Here is a 15843-nt window from a genome sequence, read left to right as displayed (position 1 = left end):
TACCCATGTTATCTTGGGCCCTATGAGCGTTGGCACCCATGATTCTTTTGGTGCTTGTTGGAAACGTGGAATGTGCCAGGAACATTTATTCATGCTGTGAGTTATTTATATTTGGATCCTAAGCATGCATATTTATATTTGCTTAGAATCATGCCATTAATTGAGGTAAGTATTGTTGACGGGTATTAAATTTTATTTGATAATTGAGACACTGATATTTTATTGATTCCTGTTATTTTAAAAGCATGCCTAAATTCCCTATGAGCTATATTTTGAGCTTTTATACTTGTTGATGATGTCATTTCTAGTTTCAGGTAGGATTATTCTCTCATCTATTTATTTGACTGTTAGTGAGTGTCAAAGTCGACCCCTCGCCACCACTTCTTCAAGGCTAGACTTGATACTTGCTGGGAATTGTAGTTTATAATCATACTATACTTCTACATATTTTGTGCAAATTCTGAGGCCGGTGTGAGTAGCATTCATCGGGACAGTAGAAGAATCAGCGGAGACTTCGTGGTGAGCTACTCCACTTGATGGATTCGCAGCATATTGAGTCCCCTTCCCTACTTACTTTTTATGTCTATCTATTTCATTCAGACAAACATTGTATTCAGATGATTGTACATACTCTTGATAGATGCTTGTGATGAATATGACATCCAGTTGTTGTCGTGTTTAGACCCTGTGTAACAATCCGGCCGGTCATTTTGAGTATTGTATCCCAACTCCCCTATTTATTGCCTATTCTGTGTTTATTTGTTGTTACGTAACTTGCCAGAGTGGTTGGTTTGGTTATGGGGATGTCTCTGAATGAGTTGGGACACTTAGTCCCAAAGTGTGAATCCTAAGTTGAAAGAGTTGACCGGATGTTGACTTATGTGTAAATGGCTCCGAAATAGAGTTTCGGTGGTTCTGATAGCTCCGTATGGTGATTTTGGACTTAGGAGTGTGTCAAGATATTGATTTGGAGGTTCGTAGGTGATTTTGGCTTGAAATGGCGAAAGTTGGAAAAAATAGAAGTTTGGAGAGTTGAGAAGTTTGACCGAGAGTTGACTTTGTGGTTACTGGGCTTGGATTTTGGTTCCGAAAGTTGGAATAGGCCAGTTGTGTCATTTATGACTTATGTGCAAAATTTGAGGTTAATCGGAGTTGGTTTGGTATATTTCGGCATTAGTTTTGGAAGTTAGAAGTTCATTAGGCTTGAATCGATGCGCAATTCATGATTTTAGTGTTGTTTGATGTGATTTGGCACTTCGAGCGAGTTCGTATGATATTTTAAGACTTGTTGGTATGTTTGGTTGAGGTCCCGGGGGCCTCGGGTGTGATTCGGATCATGTTCAGGGTATTTTGATCTTGGAGGAATTGCTGATTTTTGTATTGCTGGTTTCCTTATACGCGATCGCGAGTGGAGGATCGCGATCGTGATCGCGAAGAGTGTTGTAGGCAGATGGAGAATTTGTGCTATGCATTTGCGAGAAGGTGTATGCGATCGCGAAGCTTGGGAAGGTAGTGCTATGCGAACGCCTGTCTTAGGTCGCGTTCGCGAAGAAGAAAGGAGGAGGCTGGAGTTCACGCGATTTGTTCTTCGCGATCGCGTATTGTTTTGAGTCTGTGAGTCGCGTTCGTGGTGGGTTATTTGCGTTCTCGAAGAGCAATTTGAGGGCAGTTAATATTTTTCTTCGCGATCACAAAGAGGAACATCTCGGCAAAATAAAAGATTTCAAAAACGAGGGTTAGAGTAAAATTTCATAATTGGACTTTGGGAGCTTGGATTGAGGAGATTCTTGGAGGGATTTTCAAGGAATTGATTGGGGTAAGTGATTCTAACTCGGATTTGGTTAATATACATGAATCTATCATTATTTTTGGGTTGGAAAAATTGGAAAAAATTGTAAAAACTTCATAAGCTTTAATTTGAGGATTTGAAGGTCGAGTTGTGATAGGAATTGAGTAATTTTTGTATGGTTGGACTCGTGGTTGAATGGGTGTTCGAATTTTGTTTATTTTGTCGGATTCTGAGATGTGGGCCCGTGGTTGACATTTTGAGTTGACTTTTTGACTTTTGTTAAAGAACTTAGCTTTGTCATATGGAATTGATTCATATAGCTTGTGTTGATTGTATCGAGTTATTTGTGGCTAGATTCGAGGCGTTCAGAGGTCGATTCGCGAGGCAAGGGCTTATTGTAGTAGAGATTTGCACAGTTTGAAGTAAGTAGCACTTCTAAACTTGGTTCTTAAAGTATGAATCCCTGAATTACGTGTTATGTGGTTGGTCTTGAGGTGACACACATGTTATGTGATGGACGTGTGGGCGTCCACTGTAGAAATTGTGACTCGGTCGATTCCATGGAACTATGTGGTCATATAATCTTGTTAGTTCCCATGTATTCTCCATGGGTTAGAGAACTTGATCTGTGATTTATGTTAGAAATCATACATAGGCTATATTCTGGTATTGTTGGGACCCACAGAGGTCGTGTTGATGTTGAATTACTTGCTTAATTTGAAATTATGTACTCAGTCACATATATCATTTGCATATCATATCTCAGTCTTTGTTGCCATTTATTGATACATCATATCATCATTGTTTGGGCTGATTTTCATGATATTTGTGAGCCCGAGAGACTAGAGAGATTGATGACTGAGTGAGGCCAAGGGCCTGATTGTGACTGATATTTATGGGATTGGGCTACATACCGCAACAGATATTGCTGTAAGGCGACACACTAAGCCTAATGAACTCCTTATCAAGAAGTTCCTAAAGCTGCTCTTTCTATTCCTTTAACTCTGTTGGTGTCATACGATACGGAGAAATAGAAGTGGGCTGAGTGCTCGGCACCAAGTCAATACCAAAATCAATATCCATGTCGGGTGGCATGCCCGACATGTCTGCAGGAAACACATACCGAAAGTCTCGCACTACCGGAACAGAATCAATAGTAGGAGTATCAGCACCAACATCTCTCACAAAGGCTAGATATGATAGACACCCCTTCCCAACCATCCATTGGGCCTTCATATATGAAATCACCCTGCTGGGAACATAATCTAGAGAACCTCTCTACTCGATCCTTGACAACCCCGGCATCGCTAATGTCACGGTCTTAGCGTGACAATCTAGAATAACATGACATGGGGACAACCAATCCATACCCAGAATCACATCAAAATCAACCATACTAAGTAATAAGAGATCAACTCTAGTCTCTAATCCCCTAATAGTCACTACACATGACCGATACACACGGTCCACAACAATAGATTCATCCACCGGTGTAGATACATGAATGGGTAAAACTAAGGACTCACGGGGCATATCCAAATAACGAGTAAAATAGGATGATACATAGGAATAAGTAGAACCGGGGTCAAATAATGTGGAAGCATCTCTGTGGCACACTGAGACAATACCTGTGATCACTGCGTCGGAAGCAACAGCCTCTGGCCTAGAAGGGATAGCATATAATCGAGCTTGACCGCCACCTGATCGGCCTCTCCCTCTAGGGCGACCTCTAGTTGCCTGAGCCCCACCCCGAGCTGGGTGGGTGGGTGGTGAGTAACTGGTGCAGAAGTCATAGCCTAACCCTTCTACTGAACTGGACCTCCCAAGCGAAGGGGACACTATCTCCACATATTCCCAAACTCCCCGCACTCGAAGCAACTCCCCACTGGTGGTGGGGACTGAATCAGGCCCCGAGAACCAGAATAACTGCTAGAAGGACCTGGCACAGATGAAACTTGAACCGACGGAGCACGGGATGAACTCTGAGATGAGAGAGCGCTGAGAGATGACTGACCCAGATGAGAACTGTATGAACCATGGCTAGTTGATGCACCACGATAAACCAGACGAGCCATCTGAGCGGGTCTATAAGGGCGAGCCCTGCTGTGGTAGGACTGCCCTCCAAAAGAAACACCGCTGAAACCACCCGAACCATGAGGCCTCTTGGCCTCCCTCTCCTAGCACTCTTGACTATGGACTAACTCTAGCTGCCTAGAAATATCAACAACCTCGTCGATACTAGCACCTGATGCAATCTCCCGAGTCATAACAAAATGCAATCCATAGCTGAGGCCATCCTGCACCGGTTCTATTTTTGAAGAAGAAGGATGGTACTATGTGGATGTGCATCGATTATAGGCAGTTGAATAAAGTTACAATTAAGAACAAGTATCCTTTGTCTTGCATTGATGATTTATTTGACCAGCTTCAGGGAGCTAGAGTGTTCTCTAAGATTGATTTGAGATATGGGTATCACTAATTGAAGATTCGGGACTCGAATATTCTGAAGACGACATTCAGGACCCGCTATGGTCACTATGAGTTCCTTGTGATGTCTTTTGGGTTGACCAATTCCCCAATAACCTTCATGCATCTGATGAACAGTGTATTCCAAACATATCTTGATTCGTTTGTCATAGTATTTATTGATGATATCCTGGTGTACTCACGTAGCTAGGAGGAGAATGCACAATATTTGAGGATTATACTACAGAGGTTGAGGGAGGAGAAGCTTTATGCCAAGTTCTCCAAGTGTGGGTTTTGGCTCAGTTCGGTGGCATTCTTGGGGCACATGGTGTCCAGGGAGGGGATTAAGGTGGATCCAAAAAAGATAGAGGCGGTTCAGAGTTGGCCCAGACTGTCTTCAGCTATTGAGATTCAAAGTTTTCTTGTCTTGGCCGAATATTATCGCTGCTTCGTGGAGGGTTTCTCGTCCATTGCAGTGCCTTTGACCAGGTTGACCTAGAAGGGTGCTCCATTCAGGTGGTCGGATGAGTGTGAGGAGAGCTTTAGAAGCTCAAGACTGCCTTGACCACATCTCTAATTCTAGTTTTTCCTTCAGCGTCGGGTTCTTATACAGTGTATTGTGATGCTTCTCAGATTGGTAAAGGGTGTGTCTTGATGCAGGAGGGTAGAGTGATTTCTTATGCTTCACGCCAATTGAAGCCTCATGAGAAAAACTACCTTGTTCATGATTTGGAGTTGGCAACCATCGTTCATGCATTGAAGAGTTGGAGGCATTATCTCTACGGTGTGTCTTGTGAGGTATTTATGAATCATAGGAGTCTCCAGCACTTGTTCAAACAAAAAGATCTAAATTTGAGGTAGGAGAGATGGTTGAAGCTGTTAAAGGACTATGATATTACCATTCTGTATCATCCCGGAAAGGCCAATGTGGTGGCCGATGCCTTGAGTAGAAAGGCGGTGAGTATGGGTTGCCTTGCATTTATTCCAGTAGGTGAGAGACCACTTGCATCAAATGTTCATGCCTTGGCCAATCAGTTCATGAGGCTAGATGTTTCGGAGCCTAGTCAGTTCTAGCTTGTGTGGTTTCTCAGTCTTCCTTATATGATCGAATCAGAGAGCGTTAGTATGATGACCCCCATTTGGTTGTCCTCTAGGACATGGTTCAGCATGGTGATTCCAAGGTAGTTATCATTGGGGATGATGGGGTGTTGCGGATGCAGGGTCAGATTCCCAATGTGGATGGGCTACGTGAGTTGATTCTAGAAGAGGCCCACGGCTTGCGGTATTCCATTCATCCAGGTGCCGCAAAGATGTATCAGGACTTGAGGCAGCACTATTGGTGGAGGAGGATGAAGAAAGATATAGTGGGGTTTGTAGCTCAGTGCCTAAATTGTTATCAGGAGAAGTACGAGCATCAGAGACCAGGCGGTTTACTTCAGAGGCTTGAGATTCTGGAGTGGAAATGGGAGCGTATCACCACGAATTTTGTAGTTGGGCTCCCACGGACTTCGAGGAAGTTTGACGCTATTTGGGTGATTGTGGATCGGTTGGCCAAGTCTGCGCATTTCATTCCAGTTGGGACTACCTATTCTTCGGAGTGGTTGGCTGAGTTCTACATCCGCGAGATTGTTCGCCTTCATGGTGTGCTGGTGTCCATCATTTCAGATCAGGGAACATAGTTTACATTGTAGTTTTAGAGAATAGTGCGGTGAGAGTTAGGCACACGGGTTGAGTTGAGTACAACATTCCACCCTCAGACGGACCGGCAGTCCGAGCGCATTATTCAGATATTGGAGGATATGCTACGCGCTTGTGTCATGGATTTCGGCGGTTCTTGGGATCAATTTCTGCCATTTGCAGAGTTTGCCTACAATAATAGCTACCAATCGAGTATTCAGATGGCTCCGTATGAGGCTTTGTCGTGTCGGTATACGGTGGGTTAGTTTGAGCCGGGTGAGGCTAGGCTATTGGGTACTGACTTGGTTCAGGATGCTTTGGACAAGGTTAAGTTGATTTAGGATTGGCTTCGCACGATGCAATCTAGACAGAAGAGCTACGCCGATCGGAAGGTTCGTGATGTTACTTACATGGTGGGAGAGAAGGTACTGCCCAGAGTTTCACCCATGAAAGGTGTTATGAGATTCGGGTAGAAGGGCAAGTTGAGCCCTCGGTATATTGGGCCTTTTGAGGTGCTTGAGAGGATTAGAGATGTAGTTTACAAGCTTGTATTGCCACCTAGTCTATCGAGTGTTCACCTAGTGTTTCATGTTTCTATGCTCCAGAAGTATTTCGGTGATCCGTCTCAAGTTTTGGACTTCAGCACGGTTCAGTTGGATGTTTATTTGACTTATGATGTGGAGCCGGTGGCCATTTTGGTTCGGTAGGTTCGAAAGTTGAGGTCAAAGAACATATCTTCAGTAAAGGTGCATTGGAGAGATCAGCCAGTTGAGAAGGCTACTGTGGAGACCGAGCGGGAGATGCGGAGCACATATTCACGCCTATTTGAGACTCTAAGTATGATTCTAGACCCGTTCGAGGATGAGCGTTTATTTAAGAGGGGGAGGATGTAACGACCCGGTCGGTCGTTTTGAGTATCATAGCCTCGCTCCCCCATTTATTTCCTATTATGTATTTGTTTATTGTTGCGTAACTTGCCGGGGTGGTTGGTTTGGTTCCGGGGATATCTTGAAATGAGTTGGGACACTTAGTCTCAAGATTGGAAGCCTAAGTTGAAAGAGTTGACCGGATGTTGACTTATTTGTAAATGGCTCCGAAATGGAGTTTTGATAGTTCTGATAGCTCCGTATGGTGATTTTGGACTTAGGAGTGTGTCCGGATATTGATTTGGAGGTCCGTAGGTGATTTAGGCTTGAAATGGCAAAAGTTTGAAAAAATAGAAGTTTGGAGAGTTGAGAAGTTTGACCGAGAGTTGACTTTGTGGTTACCAGGCTTGGATTTTGGTTCTGGAAGTTGGAATAGGTCCGTTGTGTCATTTATGACTTGTGTGCAAAATTTGAGGTTAATCAGAGTTGGTTTGGTATGTTTCGGCATTAGTTTTGGAAGTTAGAAGTTCATAAGTTCATTAGGCTTGAATCGATGCGCGATTTATGGTTTTAGTGTTGTTTGATGTGATTTGACGCTTCAAGCGAGTTCATATGATGTTTAGGACTTGTTTGTATGTTTGGTTGAGGTCCTGGGGGCCTCGGGTGTGATTCGGATCATGTTTGGTGCATTTTGAATTTGGAAGAACTACTGATTTTTCTATTGCTGGTTTCCTTATACGCGATTGCGAGTGGAGGATCGCGATCGCGAAGTGTGTTGTAGGCAGCTAGGGAATTTGTGCTATGCGTCCGCGAGAAGGTGTATATGATTGCGAAGCTTGGGAAGGCAGTGCTACGCAAACACCTGTGTTAGGTCCCGTTCGCAAAGAAGAAAGGAGGAGGCCGGAGTTCACACGATTTGTTCTTCGCAATCGCGTGAAGAGGTTCGCGATAGCGTAGTGTGATGAGCCTGTGAGTCGCATTCGCGGTGGGTTATTCACATTCACGAACAGTAATTTGAGGGCAGCTAATTTTTGTTATTCGCGATCGCGAGGGTCTTTCTGCGATCGCGAAGAGGAACATGGGCAGAATAAAAGATTTCAAAAAAGAGGGTTAGAGTAAAATTTCATAATTAGACTTTGGGAGCTCGGATTGAGGCGATTATTGGAGGGATTTTCAAGGAATTGATAGGGGTAAGTGGTTCTAACTCGTATTTGGTTAATATACATTAATCTATCATCGTTTTTATCATTTAATTAGTGTTTTGGGTTGGGAAAATTGGGAAAAATTGTAGAAACTTTATAGGCTTTAATTCGAGGATTTGAAGGTCGTATTGTGATCGGAATTGAGTAATTTTGGTATGATTAGATTCGTGGTTGAATTGGTGTTCGGATTTTGTTAATTTTGTCAGATTCCGAGACGTGGGCCCGGGGTTTACTTTTTAACTTTTGTTAAAGAGCTTAGCTTTGTCATATGGAATTGTTCCTGTAGCTTGTGTTGATTGTATCGAGTTGTTTGTGGCTAGATTCGAGGTGTTCGGAGGACGATTCGCGAGGCAAGGGCTTATTAGAGTAGAGATTTGCACGGTTTGAGGTAAGTAACACTTCTAAATTTGATTCTGAGGGTATGAATCCCTGAATTACGTGTTATGTGGTTGGTGTTGAGGTGACGCACATGCTAGGTGACGGGCGTGTAGGCGATCACCGTAGAAATTGTGACTCGGTCGATTTCGTGGAATTGTGTGGTCATATAATCTTGTTATTTCCCACGTATTCTCCATGTGTTAGAGAAATTGAGCTGTGATTCATGTTAGAAATCATGCTTAGGCTATATGTTGGTACTGTTGGGACCCACAGAGGTCGTGTTGCTGTTGAATTAATTGCTTAATTTGAAATTATGTACTCAGTCACATCTATCATTTGCATATCATATCTCAGTCTCTGTTGTCATTTATTGATACATCATATCATCATTGTTTGGGCTGATTTTCATGATATTTGTGAGCCCGAGAGACTGGAGAGATTGATGACTGAGTGAGGCCAAGGGCCTGATTATGACTGATATTTATGGGATTGGGCTACATGCCGCAGCAGGTTTTGCTGATTCATGCCATGATTGGCTTATTTTATCGCTTGGGCAGGATCTCCCCTCCGGAGTCTGACTTACCAGCAGTGAGCGCAGGTACCTACTGAGTGCGAGTGACTAGTGCGAGTGACGAGCGATTGGGAGGACTGAGTGACTGTGAGGATTGAGTGACTGTGAGGACTGAGTGGCTGGGAGGACTGAGTGAATTGATGCTCCGAGAGTATGCATATGATTTTTTCATTGTGTTATATTATAGTTGGCATGCATAACTGACATGTAGATATAGTGATGTATCATTCCATATTTCAGTCACACTTGGCATATTTTATCCGTATTGAACCTAAACTGTTAAATTTGGAATCATGTCTACATTTCTGTACTGTTAAATTCTGTATTTGGATTGTACTTGTTGAGCTCGTCATTGCTTTCAGTCCAAGGTTAGTCTTGTTACTTATTGGGTACATTGGGTCGGTTGTACTCATACTACACTCTGCACTTTGTGTGCAGACCCAGGTACTTCCGGGTACAACAACTGCTAGCTTTGGAGTTTTATCTGTTGGAGACTATCGAAGTAGCTGCCTTGGCATCCATAGACTTTGACTCTCCTTCTTTTCATTTATTTGTACTGTTCTATCTTCTTAGACAATGTTTTAGCAGTTAGACTATGTTGTTATTTAGATGTTCATGTACTCAGTAACACCCGAATTTTGGGGGATTTTGTATTGAATCGCGGTATTTGCTTATCAGTTATTTATGAGATTTTACTCTTAAGCTTATTTTATTATGTTTTCAAATTTAAAGATGTGTGGTTTATTGTGATTATCGGCTTGCTTAGTATTGCGATAGGCTCCATCACGACATGTAAAATTTGGGTCGTGACACACTTCCTTAGATAGTGTATCTATGTTGTCAGACTTGATATTATTCTGTTTCTTATCTTATTCAGCATTTTGTTAAAAGTTGATTAATCCGCTTTAGAATTATGATTGTTATTGTGTTGGCTTGCCTAGTGAGCGAGTTAGACGCCATCATGACCTTTGGTGGGATTTTGGGCCATGAAACAACGGCATCCTCAACCACATGAAAACATTAATCACTGAGATTCACTCATATGCACTTGGTAGCTTATGCCTTTGCTAGCTTGAAAAGTCACCCCTTTATCATTCACCAAGAATTTAATTTCATTATTCTCCGAGCCCATAAGTGCTCTTTCGGTTGCAAGGAATGGTCTTCCAAAAATGATGGGGATTTCCTTATCTACCGCACAATCAAGGATGACAAAGTCGAGTGGAAGAAGGAACTTGCGCACTCACACAAGCACATTATCAACAATACCTATCGATCTCTTACCATCTGGCCGACCATTTATACTAGTAGGTCTAGGCATCCCTGATCTCGCTTGCTTGTAAATGAAAAAAGGCATGATGTTTATGCTAGCACTTGTCACACCCCAACCTTGGGCGGTGTAGCCGGCATCCAGTGACTTACTGTCCCTAGAGAACCACACCTGAAGTCATACTCTGAATGTACAGAAGATTGGGCCAATAAGGTTGTGATATATCTAATCATTAGACAGAATGATAATAACTCGTATAAGGCTCACAAGGCCACAGAGTGACCATCAGAAGTCCATCTGATCATACAACCTAAAAAGGGGGAGAACAACCTAAACATATATACACACATAAGGCCGATAAGGCCATTATATGGGTCGACTAACCCACATAGAGGTCGTCAAGGTCATACATGATAACAAGAAATACAACCCAAGTCTACAAGCCTCTAAAATCATCATATCAGACAACAATGTTGGGACAGGGCCCCGGCCTACCCGTCATGCCTATATATACCCAAAATTTTGGACCTGGTAATTCCAGATGAAATGGAGCTTACCAATCAAGATGGTACTCAGCATGTCTACTATGGAGGTCCGTCTGGCCGTCTATCAGGACCTGCAGGTATGAAATTCAATGCCCCCGGCAAAAGGGATGTCTGTATGAATAATGTACTGAGTATGTATGGCATGATAAGAACAAAAGTAAAGTCAACAATGTAAAGGAGAGTCGAGAACGATCAAACTGAACCTCTGAAGTGCCACTGAAGGCCATGATATGCATAAATATACCGTATAAGCGTATATAATGCCATCAAGTGCATATACCTTATATACGCACATATAGCGCCATCAGGCCTTTGTGCGGATCGCTGTCGTCATAATAACCAACTGATCAGTAGTGATATGTACTATACATATACACATATATAACGACGTCAAGATATATTTACATGTACATATGCATGAGGATCACTAAAGAACATTACGGGTGTGTCGGAGTGACATAAGATTGTTAATCCACGGAATATATTATGTAAGCTAACTCATTAACATGCGTCCAATAAATATCAAGAAGAAGAACAATACATAACTCACTTAACATTTCAATAGAAAGAAGGGACATGAGTGTTTCTAGCTAACGCGAATAGAGAGCCACTTTGGATGAATGTTTATTTTCACTTTGTTTACATCGGGTCATGCCAAAAGAAGGGAAGTTCAACCTTAACATACCTTGTAAAATAATCTTCCCAACAACCACGATAAGCTCAACTAGCCTCACCTTAATCTACAATAATGAAAACGACGCTATTGTCACATTACAAATACAACTACTATCGTATTTCGAACAATAGACTTATTTTATAACAAAACAGGCAGCATCTCCCTTGTTTCTTCCATATTCCTCAAGTTCATAATAGTCACAACAACAACCCAAACAACCAACAACTCTATAATAAGCTTGCAACCCAAAACAATGATACAACGAGGGGCAAGCTTGATTTATGACTAATAAATTTATACCTTCAAACCCCTTTCTTCTTTCAAATACATGTAAAAAACAACAACAACAATAACACATTGAGGTTATCCCATCAATTTCCAGCCATAAAATGCCAAAAGAACATTCTCAAAATAGTTTAACAAGCAACTACATTTTTTGACTTCTATTTCACGGGTTTTCAACCGTATAAACTAGCTATAACTTCTACAAGATCAAATACATGTAGAAGGGACATGTTCTTATCCTAAACCACAAGAACAACTCCAAACGTTATATCATTTCTAGGAGCAAAGTTATTTGTGTATAATGTAAGTTAGAGTTTATGATATAAATATTTGACATTGATGGCGGTGTAAGGCCTAATGAGATACTATTATTTATTTGTGACCGTGTGAGGAATATGGTATGTTTGCTATTTGTTTGACAGGTATGGGATATTCCTATTAATTGAGGAAACTCTGACGAAATTTTCATAGAATCCCAAGAGTTAGATTTATCGAATACAACATTCGAGGACGAATGTTCCCGGGAAGGGGGGTGGGGAGGATGTTACACCCCGTATCTTGTACGTCAATTTCATTGTGAGTTAAATATCATAAGCTCAGAGAGGTTATGATGCCCATATAATGTTAAGAAATGTTTTAAACAAGTATTAAGTGTCTCGAGGTTAAACGAATCAAAGAAAATACTTTTCGATGAAATTCGCTGAAGGAAAGTGGATTGTAATAGCCTGTACTTTTGGGGTAAGACTAGGAGTGATTAATATGCTAAGAAGGTCTTGTCATGAGGTATTTTAATTATATAATATTCATATATTATGTTTTGAAGTTAAGCAGTTTGTAAAACAAAAGTTGGTTAAAGTCACCGCAAGTTAAGTTCATAAGTTCGCTGAAATTTAAGTCAGATATCTCCACGCATTTCTCTCAATCTACTTGGAGTTACGAGTAATACTCCCACCAAATGAAAGGCTTAAAATTCTAGTTTCCAACGCATTAAACCATTTATTAATACATTGTTGCAGTAAAGAGATATTCGCTTTTTTGCGAGACTGCACAGGTAGCCCCTTTGGGACCAACTTAAGGTGTTGCAGATTCTAAAAGTCTGTATATTCGGTGGCTTCTCATTTTAATCTCTGTTGCAGTCAAACGCACACGCGAGTATATGCGGTCGTCAAGTAATAAAGTTATAAGATAGAGTGCCGAACCCACGAGGACTTGTTATCAACTATTAGCTAAATCAAACTATCCTAATTATATAAACAAGGATTAAACCCAAAAGTATTGATGCTAAAATAATTAACCTAAAAAGAAAATAAATAATGAACTTTGAACAAAGGAATAACAGATTTTATGATATCAATGTAATGAAAACGATCTAGAGTCATGGGATATCTAACAATCCTATTGTATTCTTCTACTGAATTGACTAATGAATTTATTTGATTTATTAATTGACGGGGTTAATATTGCTCATAAGAATTTGCCGATATCCTATTCTCCTATCCAAGCTAACCTAACACCTATATGTCTATAGAGTTAGAATCAACAAGAATGCATTTATAATTCCCGTATAATAACCAATCAAGGCAATTAACATATGTCTATCCTAACCGGGAATCCATTTTCTGATGTCCGGGTACAAGAACATGCTCTACTCAATCCTATATATAATCTAGAATTTCCACTTTCGAGTTCAATTCTAGATTCGTAGATAGTATTTAATTGATGATCAAACAATCAAATAATTAAGTGCAAGATTGAATAAATAAACCAATATGATAAATCAAGAAATCAAAATCAGTATCTAAATAATAAAATTCATGAAAGAACCACAACCTTAGAGCATGAAGCTTAGATCCACATAGACATGGTAGCCAAATAATAAATCATCTAAAGAAACATAAAAATTACTATGTTTGGTGGAAGAAAGATGAAATTCTGCCTCCACGGCGGCTCTATACTCTCCCTTGGTCCAAAGTTGGGTAAAAATCATGGTTAATGACTATTTATAGGTGTAGGGAAAAGGCCTAGACGAAATAACCAAGTCCAAGACCAAAAAGGAGGGACTTTTGCATCTATACCCGATTTTGGGGTTACAATTGAACCTATACCCACTTTGCAAAAAAATTTACAAGCCTACCCACTTTACGATCAACTTCAGACTTATCGGGTCTGAAGTTAAAAAAAATTAGTCTGAAGTGAAAAAATTGCACTTCAGATGCACTTAAGACCAAATAGGTCTGAAGTGCAACCAATGGTTTCATGCACTTAAGGCCAATAAGTCTAAAGTGAAAAATTGTACTTCAGATGTATTTAAGGCCAAAAGGTCTGAAGTGCAACAAACGTTTTTCTACACATAAGGCCAATAAGTTTGAAGTGAAAAATTGCACTTCAGATGTACTTAAGGCCAAATAGATCTGAAGTGCAACCAATGATTTAATGCACTTAAGGCCAATAAGTCTGAAGTGAAAAAATACACTTCGGGCCAAAAGGTCTGAAGTTCAACAAATATTTTCCTACAAAGGCCAATAAGTCTGAAGTGAAAAATTGCACTTCAGATGCACTTAAGGCCAAAAGGTCTGAAGTGCAACCAACGTTCTCATGCACTTAAGGCTAAATAGGCCTGAAGTCCAAATTGCCCAGAAACAAAAATTTGTTCTTCAAATTTTAACAATCTAATATACAATTTAATACCTAAATCTACTTCAAATGAGCTCAAATTTAAAATATAACCTCCAAATATCATCAAGAATAAACCCCGATCATCAATATGTCAAAAGAACAATAAATCTAACGAACCCATTTTGCAATTAAGAAAAAAAATAATAAGAAACCCTAAACAATAGTAAAAAATAAAGCACCACAACAGCTCACCACTGTAAAACATTATAAACTACCTTAAAATATGTTCACAAATACCATATAAAATCACTGTTACCCGAAGAAGAAGAAGAAGAAGAAGAAGGAGGAGGAGGAGGAGGAGAAAAATACGAGAAATTGTTTAAATAGTGGATACAAGTTAAAAATAAAATAAAAAGTGGGTACAGATTAAATGGGGACGACCAAATAGGACGCCCCATGCAATTTTTATGACAAAATAGCTTTTAAATCGGACCCGCATGTCGCCACATGGAACGCACGAAACACCACGCGCTGGACCTCGCATTGCGAGGCTAAACGCGAGATGAGAGACCCGCGTCGCCCAATTGCTTCTTTGTTTCATTGCTACCAATTTATTTTCCTCCAAAGTGGCTTTTGCCTAATGTTTCCATTCCAGGTAATGTCTTTGTCTCTCTTTCTTTATTTTCACTTCATGCATTTTATCTCATTGCATCCTAATTGATTAATTATTTAATCCATTAACAAAGACAACTCCCCTTCCAATTAGTATGGATTCGTTTGAATGCTCCAACAAATAGTTTTCCCCAATTTCATTATTTTTGCTCTATAATCTCTCGTCAATATATCTACATTATTTATTAACATCCAAATAAATATAAAACTTCATAATCAAGCTAAGCTGGACATATTCAATATCAAATATAACTAAAGAGCCGTAAAAATGAGAGTAAATTAATATCGAAACATATGAAATTTTCCAACATCACAACCCACACTTAAACCTTTGTTCATCCTCGAACAAAACATAACTACAATAGACGAAAAAAATTAAGCTCCTATTGTTCAAAGCACACTATACTTACTGTGGTTAATAGCAATAACTAAACATGTCACGACCCCAAATATCTATGGCACCTAGTCCCTAAGACTAGGTAAGCCTTATACATGCTGAGTAAATAACAGAATTTAACTATTTAATCAATAAATAGCTGCAAACGACCAATGGTTATACATTTTCTAAAACCGGTAGTACGGTATAAGCTCTACTAACATACACTAAAATTTCTAAATAAAATACTATTTGAAGTGAAGATAAACAGTAATAAAGATCATAACCGAAGGTTACTCCGAGGCATGCGAATGTCAAGCAGGTATACCGTGAAGTCTCCAGTCGTGCAGACACAACTCTCAACAACACGAACAGAAGTACCTGGATCTGCACAAAAATGTATAGAAGCATAGCATGAGTACACCACAGCGGTACCCAGTAAGTATCAAGACTAACC

This window comes from Nicotiana tabacum, chromosome 15 (assembly GCF_000715075.1).
Source record: "Nicotiana tabacum cultivar K326 chromosome 15, ASM71507v2, whole genome shotgun sequence".
Lineage (NCBI taxonomy): Eukaryota > Viridiplantae > Streptophyta > Magnoliopsida > Solanales > Solanaceae > Nicotiana > Nicotiana tabacum.
This window is presented reverse-complemented; position numbering follows the sequence as displayed.